Here is a 20,153-nt window from a genome sequence, read left to right as displayed (position 1 = left end):
GGTTCTGTAATAACCCCTTGCTTTCTCTCTCTCTCTTTCCAGCTGTGGCTGAAAAACTACAGGGACAAAAGTCTTACATTTGTACGACCTGAATACTAAAAACTGAGTACTTGAAAACCAAAAAACCAAAAAAACAAAAAAGGATCATTTTGGGCTAATTCTTCCACTGTCATCCCCTTAAGCTAGTGTTTATAACACTTCCCTTTAGAGCAACTCTGATGCAATGCGAGTGTAACGTGCACCACTAACTACTAGTCCTTTAACGTCAGAGCAGCGTTTGGAAATACCACTGTTCCATTACAAATCTTTCAGTAACTACTGAGAAGAAACGCAAAATGAACTGGGCTCCAGTGATTCAGTGCACTTCCCTGGTAACAGCACGGAATGTACACTTTTTAAACTGATCAGATATGGACCAGGCATTACACTAATTCTGTACTGTGTTTTAATTGTGACAGATTTATATGCCTGCAAAGATGCACATCAAGGGGCTCATGAGCAATTAGCAGAAATCTCACAGCAGCTTGCAGAGGCTGTGTGTGTTGGGGGGGAAAATGTGTACCTGACCTATCCCTATGCCCTTATTAGTGCTGCAGTTTTTAGGGGAGAAATGTATGGTTTAAAAAAACAGCAGTAAAAGCATATCATCATTTGATTAAAAACATGTTTCTCCCAAAATAGTACTTTTACAGGAGAAAGCTTCCAAACTTTCAGCGGAAGAGTAAGTAAAAAGGTTAAGTAATTTTTAAGCCTTTCTATAGGTTCATTCATTAGAATCGCTTTACTGGCCACAGTGCTTGCACACAGAGGAATTGATTCTTCGCATTTAGCCCAATCCGTGCAGTGAAACACACTTTCACACACACTAGTGAACACTAGGGGGCTGTGAGCACACATGCCCAGAGCCATGGTGCCCAGGAAGCAGTTGGGGGATAGGTGCCTTGCTCAAGAGCACATCAGTCATTACCCGACGGATCTGGGGATCGAACCTGCAACCTTCCGGTTACAAGCCCAGTTCCGTAACCACCAGGCCACAGCTGCTGTGTTCAAATGATGTAGTAAAGTAAAAATCTGACAGAAAAAAAACAGAGCTGTGTGCAACTATATGAAACAAATACATTAAAGGAACACTAGGACTTGAAAGTTTAGCTCCTGTGCTCATGGAACCTTGGTGTTTTCCAACAGTTTAGATGGAAATCAAGAATACATCATTAGTATGTCTTCAGAACTTACTCTTCTTTGGTTCAAGCTGGAAATTAACTTTTATGTGGGTGAAGTTTATGTTAGTGGAATAGTGCCGAATGGTTCCAAATTAGGTTCGTGAATTGGAACCGAACCGGTTCTACATTGGTGGAAAAGGGCTAAAAGTGCAGTGTAGTTGCTACTTTCGGTGCTGAGCCCAAAGTAGCAACTACAGAGGCTCTTTTTTCCCTATTACAGGTCAGTGATAGTCCTTTGTCTAAACATCCTGTCTAGTTATCTCTGTTGGCTTCCTTTTGTGTCTCTGTTCATTGTCTTTTTGTCAATAAAGTCTATTGTGTTATTGCACTTGCGTCGGCCTCCGTCAGTCCACCCGGTCCTGACACTGAGTACGCTGAAAACCACCATTTCCTTTTTGTGGACATCTGGGAACAAAGTACAACCTCAGCACTGTCAAGAATCTCCTGAATGCCCCACTGTTCAGATTTTATAAAGAAGACAATAGCTCAGGCACCCACACACATTAGCCTTCAGCAGCAATCCAGAGCAGAGCTATTTCCACCATCGCTCTTCAGAGACTGAGACAAACCTGACACTCAGGGAGCTCGCAGGAGAAGGCTAAACCACTCATTTCCCTGTAGAGTGGGGCTTTCAGAGATTCTAAAGCTCCAGATTAGCTGAGTGACAGGCCGAGTCCTGCGCCTCTGAAGCTTTCCCAAGTCGTTCTTTTCATTAGCTGAGCTCCGACAAAGGAGCAATCACTTAGTGTAACTCCAGGAAAAGCTGAAGAGCCATGGGGCTCTGCTCAATATCCAATGGCCAATGTCAAATATTTTTAATGTCAAATTATTTTTTTCATGGTCGCTGCTACTATGCACCAGGAAATGATTATTTCTGTCATTATCGCTTGCCAGTCAGTGGGCGGGCCTAACTCTGATCTTTAAAGGTTGACTGGTTCAATAGCACAGTAAGCCATGACACAACAATCACACAGAAGCAGAAATAACCCCTAACACCATATTATTTGACTTGACTCTTGAGTTCGGTTCTACACGGCCTGATTCAATCCCCTCTGCTAGATATAAGATACTTCCCACCAGCTCCCGAGGAATGTCTTGTATGTCCATGAAAGGAGCCGGCGTGTTTTGAAAAACAATGACAACCAGTGGCGATTGCTCTAAGACTGCAAGGGAAACTCAGCTTCCCTTAAAATGTAAAAAAATATGTGATCAAATATATACTGTTGTGTTTACATGTCATTGAATAAATATGCACTACAATACGCTCAACAGTTGTTCAGATTCAGCTTCTTATCACTGGTAAAGACGCGGCTTTCCCGCAGCTTCACAGTGATTTAAACAGTGAGGACGCTCAGCGTCCAGAGAGTTCAATAGCGAAGCAGCGAAGTGCAGCGAAACAAGACGAGTCATTGGATAAATGCTGGGCTTTGCTCAGCATCTCTGGGGGTCTATGGGGCAGTTGGCTGGCCTCGGCTGGCCCGGATGCTTAGCTTCTGCATGATGATTGGATGATCTGTATGAGGCTGAATCCTTTTTTGATTGACAGCGAAATGCGCGATTCAGCGATCCTTTGGTGTAAAGCTCCGTGGGAGCACAGGCGGACACACTTCACATGGGCCAAGGCAGCCTAGCTCTGCTGGCCATTGAGAGGACACTAGTCAAGTCCCTGGAAAAGACGCCTTGTTGGTACGACAGGGTCACAGATCATTTTCTTAAAAAGGAACGGAGGGTAGAATTTACGTATAAATAAACCGACACATTTTATGATGTAGGCCGAAATTGAGCTTCCCCCTTTGAAAGACCAGCATCCGCCACTGATGAAAACAGGCCAAAGCTATCAAAATTTCATAATATATGTGTGTTAAATAAATACAATGAACTGGAATATTATTTAAGCTTATATTTCAAAATTAATTTATTTAAACCAACATTTAATGAATTGCAATGTTAATATTTTATTAGTATATGCATTAATTTATTTGACAATGTTACACACATCCCCCACAGTATTCATGTATCTTATCCAAGTTATTATCCAATGACAAATTCCTCTTCAAACCAAATTGTATTATATTATAATATATGTACATTCCTCAGAAATGTATGCACCATCACTGTGTATTTGCTGAGCTGATTATACTGCTAGGGGTTATGATGGGGATAAAAAAAAATCTGTAAAAAAATGTATTATTAAAATATTTCTGTATACATTTTTCACTGTTATATTTTAAAATAAAGTACAAAATGTGCCATATTTAGGTTTCCAGTACAGAAATTGCATTAATACTAATAGCAACCTCTTTCAACCAAAGGATCCCAAATTTTTGCATACTGCCTCTCTTTTCTTGGAGCTGCATGCACATTGCATCTGCTGCAGTAATAAGAATTACACAAGCCTGGCCGCAGGGTGAATGGAATCCTGAGCTTAGAGGTTTCCTTAATTGCACACAGGGAGACACAGAGAAGGCAATGATGTGTGTTACTGAACATGTGAGATCACTGCAGCCACAAAACCACAAACCAAACTGTAGCAGTCACACGGCTAACAACTGAACTACTACTAAATAATAAGCTGCCCTCAAGTTCCCCCAACACAAACATTCATCTACAATAAGTAAGGGTTCTTATTAAATAGTTCTCATTTCCATTGGGAACATGACCCTGAAGTGGACTAAGTGGAAAATATGATGATGATGATGATGATGATGATTTCCACTGGGTATCATTTCTTTGATATCTTCAAAGACATACCAACTGATGAAATCATAAAATACACTGAAGCATCTGGGCTATAAATCCCCTCAGCAATGGTCTATGGACCAGTGGAATTGTGTTCTCTGGAGTGATGACGCTCCATTCGAAATATTGGGATGTGATAGTGACATTTGCTATTCAGAGCCATCATCCAACTTTAGTTCCCAACACACTACATATTCATATCTTTAATTAATTGTATCTTAAATTTTAAAATGATGTTTATTCCAAACTGCCAATTTTATCTCCAGAACTTATGTTTATTTATTTTATACAGTTCTATAATAAAAGATTACAAATATTCACCTCTCCTTCTGGAGAAGAGAATATAATGTACTTTTAGGGAACACAACTGGACTTTAAAACCAATGTTGTACCTTTTAAGGTACATTTACACGGTTCATACCTTCAGTGACCAATACTGTACCTCTACCTTACATTTATTTCTGCTATTTTTGAGTGTTTTGAAGCTGATTCTGGAACAAAGATGAAAAAAACTTACAGAATAATGCACTTCATTTTCAAAAGAAATGTTGGATAAGCTGTTGTCCACATTCTTTTGGCCATATACTACTACTACTACTATTATTAATACTAATAATCTTTATTTGCTTTATTCTATTTATAGAAGGTATATAAATGTATAGATATCCCATTATAGAAGCTAACAAGGACACAAGGTAAGAATTTTTTTTCCCCTGGAGCCCCCTGAATCATGTCTATGAAGTGGTCTCTATCTCTGCCCACTAGAGGCTGTGGCCATCCTTAGGGTAGAGAACTGACCCCAGACAGAGGACTGAATGCTAACAGAATGGCATGTTTCTTGCCATGGCTTCATTGATTGCCAAGTCAGGAAGGGCTGGAACCCACTATACAAACAAACACGTGGATGCCTAGGTGTCTGCATGGGTGTACACATACACAGACCAAGAGAGACAGTATTTGTGTGTGTGTGTGTGTGTGTGGCTTTTGGACTTCTCTCTTAACCATTAAAACCATATTTCATAAAGTGTGTCCTACAGTTCCATATCTCCATCAAATCAATGACTTCTTGATGTACAAACTACATTAAGCCTCATATTTTCTAACTAAACAGATCTCCTTTTTAGAGTGTGAGATCACAGACAGATGATCCATTTGGAACTTCTATTTGGACTTTCAAATATCATTAAAATCACAGAGATTTACCTGTCGTCCATGCTCTAAGCAGCAAAGCAATTGCTGGACTACCTCCACCATGTTTCACAACAAATTTTAGCAGTTACTTATATTTTAGGAGACAGTCAGGCAATCCAATAAATATATAGATAATTTCATAACTTCTATACCTGACTCTTGAGTAGTTTCTGGTGTGTCTGTATGTATGATTGGGTTTTTGTTCCAAACATAGCACCAAAGCATCTCTTTTCTGCATAAAATGTTTCAGCAAATCTGATACAGGCCGGCAACAATATAGTTTAAAACTGTGGTAAAATTTGGGGTATTTTTCTGGAGGCATTTTCGCTTACTGACTGACTGACTCCTAATTTTGAAACAAGCACTGACCGAGTAGAAACTGTTAGTTCAGTCATATTTCACAGAAAGAACTTAACCACTACTACAATATGGTTGTTAGTTCTGCCATATTTCACATTCCAGTTCGTGAACTAAATTTGGAACCCTTCGGTGTGTTTCCACTGACATAAACTGGTTCGCAATCCAGTGTGTGTTTCTGAGGCTATGTTTGGCGCGACACCATGCGTCTTAGCCAAAAGCAGTCTCTCAATACATGTTCTTGTCTGTACATGTGTTCTCGTGTTCTTGAGAAACGTCATCAGTCTCAACCCAAGTACAGTTCCCTTTAAAAGTCCATATCTAGCCAAGTACAGTTTAAATACCTGGATGTGAGAGGGCAGCCCCTTACATAATGACCACCACGTCCTCGGGAGTTTATACTCATGAGTACAATTCGCAAAGTTTGTACTACCAGGTACGGCAGTTCGAAATTAACGTACTTTGTATTGAAAAACAGCCAGAGCCTCGGTTCAGCGTTGGTTACTTCACAAGCTCAGCACGACAGCTCGAATCTCTGCAACATTTACACACATATTATGTCTCACGGAGAGAGGAAGACTGCTGAACTCGTCTTATTTCATGTGAGTGTGTCTTTGCCTGAAATATGGTAAAGGAAACGGTGGGGAGACAATTTGTGGTGTTAGTGTGTTTATAAATAGCTGCGGACAGCCTCCTTAAACTTCACGAAAACACCCCTGTGACAATGGCTATATGGCTAATGGCGATCTGGCAAATCTTAGTAAAGAACACAGACGTTATCAAAGACAAGAGACATAAATATATATAGAATGGGGTGCCTGAATATCTCTGTGTCTATTACAATGGTAATAACTGACATAATTTGCTGTGAAGTTTGGTGAAGTTAGTGCCGTAGTGTAAAACTGCTTTTGCTATTATTATAGGCTATGTGCTAGTTGTTCATATAGCCTACGAATTAAATAACAATAATAATAATAGTAAAATAAAAATTATATCACTTTTCAGGATTTCCTGAAAATCCTCTGAAATTATTCAAAAATATATGAGATACTTCAAAATTAAGTAACATATAAGACTTGGTGGCAGTTGAAGGAATGTTCTAGAAGGCCTAGATAGACTATAACAAAACTATGTGGAAAAAAAAAACAAAGAGCATAGTTAAACACAGTTAATTAGAAAATAACGTTTTCTGTATCATCCCCGTTAGAAAATATTTATACCTCTAAAACTGTACAGTCATTTTACAGGGAATGCAAAATAACCTTCCTTTAACTTTCAGTGTGAATTAATGTAAGGAGATTTTATTCCAAGCACTTTTGGACCATTTCTGTTCCTCCATTCATCATGAAACTTTCACACAATGTCAAGGGCAGTGGACATTTTAATGAGATTAAAAAATGAAAAATGGATATATGGATATATGGTTTTGCTCTGACAGTGACTATACTAATTCTTACTGCAGGGGAAGAGCAAAAAACAAACTACTGACAGCTAATATTTATTTTTTTGGTGGAAAAGTGAGTAATGTTCAAAGCACATATTGCTAAGTCTGACCATCTGGTATCTGACAAATGCATTTTTAAATTTGTAGAATGCTTTGAGTGGGTGCACACGAGGGGTTAACATGCTACAGTCACAGTCTTAGCCATGCAGTTGTATGGTCTAAGTGGCATGTAACGTAATGTCATGTGAGCTGTATGATACTAGTCACGCCACAGCTAGAGGAGGAGGCAGTGTACCATGCCTTATTGCTCAAAACTAGGCCAGTGTGAAATAGAGTGAGAGTGTAAGAAAAAATATGTGAAAGGATATGAGAGAGAGAGAGAAAGAGAGAGTAACACTGATCTCGTTCTCCATTTCCTAGCGTCCTGTTCTGTCCTCTCAGTGACTCTCTCCTCTAATGTCTGCCTCTATTTGTCCCCCTGTGCAGGGGGGCTGGCTGAAATGGAATGCTGCACAAACAAACGTTTACTCTGGCCCCGCAAACCCGGGGGACGCTGAGGTGGAGGAGCTGGCCATGACTCTGTGTGTGAGTCACAGAGCGCAACTAAATGAGTCTGAAACTGAAACCCTGTACAGGAATCATGAATGTACGTCTGCACATAAAGACAACAGACAGATTCAAATATTTATCTGTGCTTGAATACATTAGTGACTGAGTGTCTCTGGGAAAACTGTCTGTGTGTGTGTGTGTGTAGCTGAAGGAAGAGAGCCAGGTTGGGTAGCAGCTGTCTGAAGCCTCCTCTCCCACCCGTGATTGCCTCCACTGGGAACATGTCCAGGGTAAATGGGGGAGGGGGCCCATGTGAGGAGGCACTGGGGTCAACACTGAAGATGGCTGTTGCTTTTCCACCTATTGTTTGATTGTCCTTCTTCCAGACTATCCTTTCTTTCTCTACGGCCAGTGCATGGTCTCATTTGCAGACATGGAGGCAACATTTCATTGACAAAGTTGTTTAGTTGTTAATGTGGATTTTTGAAAAAGGTCAATGTGCCAAAGTCTTGCCTATTTCAAAGTGAAATTGCTCCATAACGATCTATAATGTTCTAACGATCATTAATATACATCAAGTAATTTGCAGCAGCGATAAAGGACAGTGTTTCTCATTAATATATTGTCTTCTATTTGGGTCTTGTGGCTTCTCCCTCTGACAATTCCACTGAGTGCAGCCACCCATATGATTCGACTGCCTTTATTTACTCATTTATTTTGGACGTTTCCAGGCGTGTGTCTTTTATTCGATTTGGTGTAGTTTAGTGTGATTTGGTGTAGACGATTTTAATGTGGTGATTTGTTAATGCTATGTAACATTTATCATTTACCATGTTTGAAATTTGAATTACAATATGTTTCACAAAACCATATTAAAACTTATTTGTACATACCTTTGGATACAATATTATCCCTAAGAACAGAACAAACTGATGCGCATGCTTGTGCAGTGCTTTATCCTTGATGGGATTCTTCAATTCAGCGTCAGATTCTTCTCTTCTGCTATTTTCAAACCATACAACACAAAAATGCAGGAGAGGGTTTCCATTTTTTAAATTAATATTTAAAAAAAACTACAACTTATTGGCACACCTGAGAAAATGGATTTGTTCTATATATGTCTTTAAAGACAACATTTCAGTTTTTTAAGGGTTAATTTGAAGGTTGATTTGGTCACAGATCTATTTTTTGTGACCTCTAAAGTCTTCACCAACCCAATCCATATTTTTCCTGTTCAAACGTATTATTGCCCGGCTTCCACGTCCATTAAGGTGTCTAAAGTATGGACAAATTTTGTTTGACAGTTGTTGGGCTGAACACTGCTTGTAGGGACGCATCATTAAAAATTAAGATCTTTTCAAGTTAATTCCTTTTTCTACCAAGTGCCAGAGAATGTTTTGATTAGTTGACTGATTAAATAACAGTTAACTGACTGCAGAAATAACTGTTACTTGTAGAAATAGTAGCTTGGAAGATGGATAGATAGAAAGACAAGGAAGGAAAACAATAGAGAGTGGTGTGTGTGTGTGTCCAAGCTGGGGGTAGATGAGAGGTGTTGGTGGGATCTGATTAAAACTGCCAGCTCGTCAAATTTGTGGTATCCTGACAGAAGTGCTGTAATGAGGCCAGAGCCATGTTGTTTGCGTGTGTGTGTGTGTGACAGAGAGAGAGCTCTAACAGGCACTGGTCACAATTGGCACATGATTTATTCAGTGTGGTGGGAGGGAGTTTGTGGGGTGGGGGGTGGTATTAAGGATTAAGATTACGTTTGAAAGTGCCACCTGAACCAGAACGGAGCTCAGCTGGTATTTTGCCCTCCCACCAGCAGCCCCCTGCTCCCCCTGCAGTCCCGGGGGCCCCACAGTGCGTGACTTGAAGGGCCGTTAATTGTCTCCAAACACGGCTTTAATCACATTCCGGGTCCCCCCTGGGTCCTCTGGGGCGTGACTAAGCCCCGCCCTCTCCCTCGGGGCTGCTGGCGCGTGCCATCATTAACACTGGGTCCCATATGCTGCAGCCAACTCTGGGGGGGTCCCACAGGGCTCTGTCCTGGGCCCTCTGCAGAATCGATGCATGCAGGGATTACACGCAGCGCTCTAATGAATAACTAAGTGGACTAGCAGCCGGAGAGGGGCTGCCCTCTCCCTCTTCTACTCCCCTCACTCCCCCCACTTCATTAGTCTCCCTCCTCCCCACAAAGCAAAAGGTACCGCCTTTGGCACACTTTCGCCACGCTCCGCATATGGCAGTCACGCTCTGAGACAAATAAATAACCTTTCAACTTCCCTGTATGTCCCCTCCTCCTACTGTTTAACTCTCTCTCTCATTCATTCTCTCGCTCTGTCTCTCTGTCTCTCCTTCAGTCGTACCCCACCGGCATCCCAGCCGCTGCCTCCTATCCACGGAGCTCCTGCCACACGTTTAATTCTGTCTTGCTGGCAGCTTTTTATTGTCTCGCTGCTCTGAAGTGAGGTGTGTGTGTGTGTGTGTGTGTGTTGGTAAAAAGTGTGAGAGTGTGTGAAGGGGGTTGCGGAGGACTGAATGAGAAGTTGCCTTGGCAACGGAGCCACACTGCTCTGCCGCAGTGAAGAAAGGGAGGGAGAGTGAACGAGACAGGGAGAGGTGGAGGCAGTGAGAGAGGGAGCAAAAGAGAGATGGAGAATAGTGAGAGAAAGGGAAGCATGGGCAAAAGACAGAGAGAGACAGAATGAGTGAGAACGCAAAACAGAGGGAGAGATGGAAGTGAAAATAAGAATGGGAGATGGAGCAGTGTTTGTGAATGTGTGTATATTATAAATATATATATCTGTGTGTGTATATGTGTGTGTGTGTGTGTGTGTGTGTGTGTGTGAGAGAGAGAGAGAGAGAGAGAGAGAGAGACACTTGAAGAGAAGCAGAGAGGGAGGAAGTATGAGTGAGAAAATAGTGAGAGGCGACTCTGTCAGAAATCCTGCAGTGAGCTGGGTATAGGTGTATGCGCAGATGACGACAATGGACTGAGGAAAGGTCAGTTTGGTGTCACTTACGGGACGACACGTGGTGAGAAAAAAAAAACTCCAATGGTACACTAGCTATTTGCTAGAAGTCTGGGCCTCTCTCTCGTGGCCTAAATGGAAGCACATATTGAATAGAACGTCAGCACGGCGTCTGCTGCCTATCCGTCTCCCCGCGCTCTTCTGCAGGTGGAATGGAGGCAGGCTGCAGAGCAATAAAGGTCTTAATGGAGTATGAACGGAACCCTCAGGGGAAATGAACACTGCAGTGTTTAACACACACAGCACACCACATGCGGCCCTCAAGAGAACACGATGACAGCTATGCCTGTTATGTGGAAAATCTCAATTAACACCATCAGATATGCAAGAGTATGCAATCAAGCCTGTGTACAAGTCTTGCCAACACAAGGCCTGCCAATCAGAAACATCCCAACTCTGAAATCTTATCAGTTTGGTCACCATGACAACTTCAGCGAGGACCGAATTGAGGGCAATAGCCAGAGTAACCGTTTGGAAGTTCATTATCTGAAGAAAACCGTATTACACAACTATTCTAACTATATCAAATTTCCCCAACACTATCCTTACTTTAGCACAACCCCAAGGGTGTCCTAACATCTTGTACCCTGCTGTTTCTACCACTAGCTGTCCTACCATGCCATTTTAGGCAACTGTAATAGGCAGCACAACACATCCACAGCAACCAGCATAATGACATTTATTCACACTGCAAACGTGGTGGTGTTTTTATTTATTCCTTTTTTTTCTCTCCCCTAACACTGCAATTAATAACTTTGTGGACACTGTAGTTCATTTCCCTCTCATTACCTGTATGTGTTAATATCAATGCAAACTTGCCTAATATAATATAGCAGTGAATAAAGAGAAGACAGTATTGAATGTGTGGCTGTTTATTAAGAAGAATTATATTAGCGCAGCTCACAGGACAAAGACTTAGTAAAAGGAACGTGAAACTAGGGAGTGGTGTTGCACTTTTAAACTGCAGAAGGTGGCAACAAACTTGCAGTTTGCTGTATACGGAACACCTAATGTGATATAGTCATTGTTTTGAACTGAGGCATGGCCACAAAATAATATTCATTCATTCATTCATTCATTGTCTGTAAGCGTTTATCCAATTCAGGGTCGCGGTGGGTCCGGAACATACCCAGAATCACTGAGCGCAAGGCAGGAACACATCCTGGAGGGACGGGGAAATGCAACCTAACACTGTAATGAGTAATAATGATGATAACCCAATATACTTTGTAATAATTATCATATATCGTGACTGATTGAAGTGTAGAACATATTGTGCTTAAATTTGTGACCTTAAAGTGCTTATTACACACTCACACCTACGGACACTTTTGAGTCGCCAATCCACCTACCAACATGTGTTTTTGGACTGTGGGAGGAAACCGGAGCACCCGGAGGAAACCTACGCGGACACAGGGAGAACACTCCAAACTCCTCACTGACAGTCACCCGGAGGGGGACTCAAACCCACAACCTCCAGGTCTCTGACACAAATATTTTGAGGCCACAGAATAATATATTAAGGACATAGAAACATAAATTGAGGCTATGAAATAATATATCATGGCCACAATATAATATTTTGAGGCCACAAAATAAAATATCGAGAACACTAATTTACATATTGTGGTCATGAAATGTTATTTTATGGCCACAGCTTATTAAAATCAACCACCATGTCACTTTAGGGGCTCTGTTATAGCATTTTTTTTTTTACTTTTTCGACTAGAAGAGGCTTTTATTATTTAACCCTGACTGACTTGCTTTGTTGAAAAGCACATGAACAAGGAGACAACCTGGCCATAATGCCACTGTACAGCTGCAATCATCTAAAAATATCAATATAAAAATTAAGACTGTGTGAAATTGCTAAGCAAGTGCCAAAAGAGGTGTATGGTAGGTTACCTATGAACATGTGGAATATCTAATAACAGCAGACACATAACAAAAGCAGCCACCTTGAAGAGTGTCCATACATTTGCCAGCACATGTCCCACAGTGATAGAAAGCACATGATCAAGACTGCACAGTGCTAATGAGTGGTTATAAGCTTTCTTATATTTCAGCTCCTTTAGTATGCCTGTGTAAACCAAAAAATGCAATGTGTTTAATTAATAAATAAATAAATAACCCACCCAAAAAAAAAAATCAAAATTAATTGGATTCCGCTGTAAATGTGAAGTTTTAATTACTGTTTTCACACCAATGAACCCTCCTCATCAGAAGGTTCCCAGCATTAACATGAACAGTTATTAACAAGACCCTCCTGGATTTAGTGTGGTGTGGTGGTACTGCCCTTACATTTAACCTTCCTCCAGTCATCTTTGAAGCGATCTGGTTTTTAAGCCTGTTGAAATGAGGAGCTGCTGCAGGTTAGTGACCTCTCAAACACAAAGTGTCCGTCCGATTTGGCTCATTAAATATAATCACCACTTTTACAACGGACGACTGCGGCCATCGGCAAAGACTCCGACCACTGTCACACTGCTGCCCGTGTCAAGAGTTAACACCTTCACACACCTCAGCACCGGGGTCATAAACCCATCTAAATCTTAGTTTATTTCAGTGAGTGGCCAGGTTAACCTCATTCTGGCCAGGTTTCTGAGTATTGACTGAGACTCTATCCAGTGGGCTTGGTCAGAGATTCTCCCTCTAGTGGGTTTGGTTGGAGACTCTGTAGTCAGATTGGTCGGAGGCTCTCTCCAGTGGGTTTGGTTGGAAATTATTTCTCTCTAGTAGGCTTTGGTCAGAGGCTCAAGTGGGCTTGGTCAGAAGCTTTCTCTTTAGTGGGCTTGGTCGGAGGCTCTCAATTGGGATTGGTTGGAGGCTCTCTCTCTAGTGGGCTTGGTCAGAGGGACTTTCTTTAGTGGGCTTGGTCTGAGACCTTCTCTCTAGTGGGCTTGGTCAGAAACCCTCTCTCTATTTGGCTTGGTTAGAAACCCTCTCTTTCTAGTGGGCTTGGTTAGAAACCCTCTCTCTAGTGGTCTTGGTCAGAAGCTCTCTCTCTCTAGTGAGCTTGGTCGGAGGCTCTCAATTGGGATTGGTTGAAGGCTCTCTTTCTAGTGGGCTTGGTCAGAAACCCTCTCTCTAGTGGACTTGGTCAGAGGCTCTCTTTCTAGTGGGCTTGGTCAGAAACCCTCTCTCTAGTGGCCTTAGTCAGAAACCCTCTCTCTAGTGGCCTTAGTCAGAAACCCTCTCTCAGTGGGCTTGGAGGTTCTCAATTGGGATTGGTTGGAGGCTCTCTATCTAGTGGGCTTGGTCAGAGGGACTTTCTTTAGTGGGCTTGGTCTGAGACCTTCTCTCTACTGGGCTTGGTCAGATGTGTTCTCGGTCAGAGGCTCTCAACTGGGATTGGTTGGAGGCTCCCTCTCTAGTGGGCTTGGTCAGAAACCCTCTCTATAGTGGACTTTGTCAGAGGCTCTCTCTCTCTAGTGAGCTTGGTCGGAGGCTCTCATTTGGGATTGATTGAAGACTCTGTCACTAGTGGGCTTAGTCAGTAGACCTCTCTAGTGAGCTTGGTGAGAGGCTCTATAGTCAGACTGGTTTGGAGGTTCTTTCTAGTGGGCTTGGTTGGAGGCTCCCACTCTAGAGGGCTTAGTTGGAGGGACTCTCTGTAATGAACTTGGTCAGAGACCCTCTCTCTAGTGGACTTGGTCAGATACCCTCTTTCTAGTAGGCTTGATTGGAGGCTCTCACTAGTGGGCTTGGTTGGATATTATCTCTCACTAGTGGGCTTGGTTGGAGACTCTCAAGTGGGATTGGTTGGATGTACTTTCTTGAGTGAGCTTGGTCGGAGGCTTGCCCTGTAGTGGCTTGGTCTGAGGCTCTCTCTATTGAGCTTGGTTGGAGGCTGTCTATTCGGATCAGTCCAAGGCTCTCTCTCTAGTGGGCTTGATCGGAGGCTCTTGCTCTAACGGGCATGGTCGGAGGCTCTCTCTCTCTCTCTCTCTCTCTCTCTCTCTCTCTCTCTCTCTCTCTCTCTCTCTCTTTCTCTCTTTCTCTCTCTTTCCAATGGACTTGGTTGGAGACACTCTCTCTAGTGGGCTTGGTCAGAGGCACTCTCTAGTGGGCTTGATCGGAGGCTCTTGCTCTAACGGGCATGGTCGGAGGCTCTCTCTCTCTCTCTCTCTCTCTCTCTCTCTCTCTCTCTCCAATGGACTTGGTTGGAGACACTCTCTCTAGTGGGCTTGGTCAGAGGCACTCTCTAGTGGGCTTGGTCGTAGGCTCTCTTTAGTGAGCTCGATGGGGTGCTCACTTTACTGGGCTTGGCTGTAGGGAAGCTTGAGGCTGGGACTAAGGCCTGCTGACAGCTGTCTGGAGACATAAGGGCTTTGTTTACCCAGTTGTGAATATGCAGAGCCACTTCAGTGGGTGTACACAAGGATAAAGTGCTGATTGAATACATGCACAGGCAACAGCAACAGAGAGAACACAGCCCTTATCAGTATGCCCATCAGGCCACGAAGCACACACACATGCTCACTCTCACCCAAACTTCTGTTGAAGTTCTGTTAAACTAGGATTAAATATGAGCTTATGCGCTGAGATGGGATACAGCCCAATTCACAGACGTACAATGGATTGCAAATGTCACGACTCAGACCAGGATTTCAGACAGACTTGTAAACAGAAATGAGGCATTCATTTCAATACAGAGGCCGGTGCTTAGAATCTTAACTTAAAATGATAGTTGGGTGACAAAATCTAATTTACATAACAACACACAAAGTCGAGACATGTTTGGTGTCTGAAGTTTGCTTCTTACTGGTGTAGAAAAATGATTACAAGGCTAATGCTAACAAGAACTGCATACTTAAACCATCATAATCTTGTCTCAGGGTTAAGGAGTCTCAAGTAGACTTCATTATGTGCCATGTTTGACTTGTTTGACAAAACTATGTCACATATTTTTTAAAAAGTTGCGTCCGTTATCATATTTTTCTTCCTATAGTGGTAGGCAATGTGATACAATGTTCAGAATTATCATATCTATCATATTTATCTTTACAATGTTGTGAAATGCCCTGTGGGGGACCGGAGCCACCTCCAGGGTGTGTTCCTGCCTTGCACCCCGCTACAATTTCAGAAATATTGTGATGTGCCTTTGCTACTCCAGGCTCAACACTGCAGAAAATGCACTATGTAACCTCCTTACTAGATAACGGTAGGTAGCAAAAAAATAAATAAGTAACAATTGAAAAAAAAAAACTGATCTAATCACAGTTATACACAATCAATGCAAAAAAATATTATATATATAATAAACAAATACTAATGTTTGCTATATATTTGATATTGGCACTGGTGTACTGATCCACTGATGAACTCACCTCACCAGTTCCTATAGCCTGTGATCCAGCACTCTCTCTCATGTCTCACAGCAATTGCATCTTTCAATCTGTGTGCTTTAACTGGATATAGCACAGCACAGTATGTCAGCTGAAGAAAACTCACTGCATTCTGTTTTGTTATTGCATCTTTGTGGCACTATTGGTGCATTCTCTCAGTTTCAACTTGTCACACTTGAAAAATGAACAAGACATGAATGAATGATTCATGGTTACTGTATTTTCTCAATATCAACTTTTCATCCGCTGTTACAGTCACACCTTAAAGAATCTGACTCATCTAGGAAACTGCAAGAAGGACTAAGAGTTTTTTTTTCTGTCAAACAGAAAACAGGAATAAAGAATGCATCCTGAGGAAGAGTCAGAGCAGGAAAAGCATGGAGAGGCTAGTGAGATTGAGAAAGAGACTGAGGCCTCTTAAGGACCTGCCTTCAGATAGAAAAGCTTTCAATTATTGATATGCTCAAAACGGCAGAATGCACTAGAGCACCTTAAAATACAGAACTATAAAAAAGAACCCTCTGGGCCATTGGAACACTTTGTCAGGGCTAAGAGGATCCACACTGACATTTCAATGAAAATTGCTTCTATACGGAATTTCAGAGCTGATAATAATAACCACAACCAAAAGGTTAGATGAAACAGATAATAAATCATTTTACTTTTTTTTTTTTTACATTTTAGAATAAGTTCACTATAACAGTATGTACAAGAGCACAGTGAGTGGAAGACAGGCCTCAAATGTTTATATCACTGAAGACAGAACTGAGTATTCATCCGGTCCCACTTTATATTAAGTGTCTCTAATAACTGTGTAGTTACACATGAACAACATTGTAACTACTGATGAATTAGTATCCGTTACAGATGGATTACAGTAGTAAAACTTATGTAATTACATATGTGTATCAACTTCAGTTTTACCTTTTGTAATTATAAGTGGATCTTCATAGTTGTAAAAGCATATTCTCTCTCATGTAATTACACACGTAATAACATATGTATATTATAAAAATAATATTTGAAACAATTAAATAACATTAATAAACATTAAATAATTTCATAAATGTTACATTGTGAAATGATGGACATCCACTGTACTATCACATTACAGAATGGTTTAAAGCTGAAATGTCTCAACTATAACATAAATATTAGCTAAATGTTAGAAACTATGGCAAGCCCAGTTTAATGTCTTAATGTAATTTAATATATACCTGTCAGAAAAGACTTCTGGAACAAACAATCTTGTTCCAGTCTGATTACTAATGTAATTACATATATGCTATTATATGTGTGTAATTACATGAGAGAATATGCTGTTACAACTATGAAGATCCACTTATAATTACAAAAGGCAAAACTGAAGTTGATACACATGTGTAATTACATAAGCTTTACTACTGGAATCCATCTGTAACAGGTACTAATCCATCAGTAGTTACATTGTTGTTCATGTGTAACTACACAGCTATTAGAGAGACAATATAAAGTGGGACAGCTCATCCTACTGCAAAACTTGTCTTCCATCTGCTTATTTATTTATATTATTTATATTATTATACTTTCACTTTGTAGCATCAAAGTGTGGCCATATATGCATCAGCTTATTGGATATTATTAGCTGTAAATACAATATATATTAAGTGTACAAATACTTTTTTGTTTCTTTCTTTTGGGTTCGTGCGTAATTTTAATTTTGAAAAATGCAAACATTCTCACATTCTTTTGTCATTTATGGTATCTTTTGTGTTGTATTAAAAATAATCGTCTTTTAATTCAACAAAAGTAATCTAAAGATTAAGTAGTTTGAAAATGGCATGCGAGTAGAATTTATTCCATCAAGAGGAAAAAAGTGTTGCAGAAGCATTTGTATTAATTTGTTCTGTTCTTGGGCATAATATTTTTTGCAAAAATATGTTTATGTTTTGATTTAGATGATTTAAAGATGGTATTTTCAACATCAGTGATCATGAACCCAGCTTATTAACACTGGGTTCTGAATCACATTTATACATGACAAATATATGCTTTAATAAAACTTCTTTGTACACCTAATACAAAACTATATTTCATTTATTTAATCAGCCAACATGAGCTCATGTTATATTCAATCCTGTCGTTTATATATAGACATATATTGATGATTTAACTGTTGACAATTTAACTGTTGCATGTCCAGTGACCTGTACCGACTGCCCAGCTGTGAACTGTGGAGGCTAATGTGATGTTTAACATGGACAGACTCAGTGAGGAGTGGAGAGTAGACAGAAACGTGTTAAGTGGCAGGGAGGAGTGAGCACTAGGGGGAAGAGAGAAGGGGGCGGTCATCCTGAACTCATCCCCTGAGATAGAGACCCCGTGTCTGGGCAGCTGAGCGTGTCCTTCCTTCCGAGGGCTCTAAATCTGAATGGTCCCATCTGCAGCAGCAGGGCACTTGCATACAGAGCTGCACAACACTGCCATCTACTGGCAGAGGCAGGAAGGCTTAAATACTGGGCATGGGGGTTATTAAGGAGCTTGGGTAAAGAGACAAATCTGGGTCCTGACTCTTCAGTTTGAAAGCTGGGATTAAGGCTTTTAACAATAGGCTTCTGAGTTGTTTAAAAGGTTTATAATATTATGTTTGTTTCCTTAGTTTACAACCTCTGCTGGAGCTTTCATCTGGCTTGAAATTTTGAACTGAAATAAACAAGTAGCACTCCAACAAAACTGGTTTTATATCTGTGTATACGCAAAACCCAGACTCTGAAGCAAACCAAATTCTGTGCCTGATTGACAGAACCACACTGTAGTCTGTCAGTCTTCTCTTAACTCAAAAATAGCTTGACAAATGTCTGTAAAACTCAGACTTTAAACAGACAATTCCAGCTGTAGGCTGAGAACATTTTGTGTAGGGGGTTTGTAACCTAAAAAGCTCTGACTGAACCATGCAGTAGCTTAGGGCTGGGCAATTAATCGAAAATTAATTGACATTCAGAACTTTTAATCAACATAATCTTGTCTTTATTGATTATAACTTATTTTTTTATTATTATTATTATTATTATTATTCTGTTATGTCCTCACTGTGTGTTCATGTACCATCTCTTTTAAAACACATTGCAGTCACATGTTTCTGCTCCTAAATGCTGAGGCCGACTGAGTGACTCGAGCAGCTTGTACCGAAGAAAATCACAGCGTTTGTGGTTTGGATGTGTTGTGTTTTGAATGTAAGAAAAAAAGAGAACAAATGTAAACCATAGGGGAAAAACAAACAAACAAACAAAAAAGAAAATCACACATCAAATATAAACAGTGCTCAAAAAACAAGAGAGGAACTATACTGGAGCATGCTGGAGTCACTGAACTATAAGAGTAAAAAATACAAAAATAACAATTTATTTTATTGTGTATTTGTGGTAAAATTAATCATGATATTGATTTTCTCTCATATCACCCAGCACTACAGTAGCTCAAGGAAATGACTGTAGCACCACACAACTCTGCCTGAATCCAAATGTAACCTGACAACTCTGCCTCAACCCACCTGTATCAATGATGTCAACAAATAGGAGCAGAAAAAATCGTGCCCTTATCTAACTTCAGTCTGGTCAACTTCTACAGAATACGACTGCAGAGAAAATAAAAATCCTGTCGTAATCCAACTGTAGTGCAAATACAGGGTCAGAGTGGGTGAGTGCACAACTCAGAATCACTGTACGCAAGGCAGGAACACACCCTCAATGGGGTGCCAGGCTATCACAGGGCACCACACACTCTCACATTCACACCTATGAACACTTTTGCATGGTCAATTCAACTACCAACATGTGTTTTTGAACTGTGGGAGGAAACCAGGGCACCTGGAGAAAACACATGGGGTGAAAACATCTAACTCCCAACAGCTAGTCTCCCGAGCAAGGCTCCAACGCACAACCCCAGGACCCCGGAGCTGTGTGACAGTGACATAACCTGTTGCTCCAACAGAACATAAATACATACAATATAATTAAATAATTGTGTAAAACCTGTATCCAGGACTGTAGCCCTTTAGATTTAATAGGAATGACTTGAGTGTGCTGAATAAAACGTAATAAAAATAATAAGAAAGAGAAACATCGCCCAGTGTCTGCTAAAAGGTGGGAGATGGTCTACAGAAATCTGTACATGACATTTGAAACTGAACAAATCCTGACAATCATTTCAAGCTCTGGTCTTCGCCCAATCAATAGTTTTGATTCATCTAATCAGTAGCTGAATGCTGGAATAAGGGGCTCTAATGATTGTA

At 40.8% G+C, this 20,153-nt stretch overlaps 1 protein-coding gene across 3 annotated transcripts in view; it reads right to left on the bottom strand.

The window, feature by feature from the left end:
* The window catches only part of fars2 (phenylalanyl-tRNA synthetase 2, mitochondrial), a 181,514-nt gene that overhangs the window by 104,186 nt on the left and 57,175 nt on the right, over window positions 1-20,153 (bottom strand). The gene's annotated exons all lie outside the window — the stretch shown is intronic.

Source organism: Hoplias malabaricus, chromosome 10 (genome assembly GCF_029633855.1).
Source record: "Hoplias malabaricus isolate fHopMal1 chromosome 10, fHopMal1.hap1, whole genome shotgun sequence".
Classification (NCBI taxonomy): domain Eukaryota; kingdom Metazoa; phylum Chordata; class Actinopteri; order Characiformes; family Erythrinidae; genus Hoplias; species Hoplias malabaricus.
The sequence above is the reverse complement of the archived record's forward strand: the minus strand, read 5'-3'. Positions and strand labels throughout refer to the sequence as shown.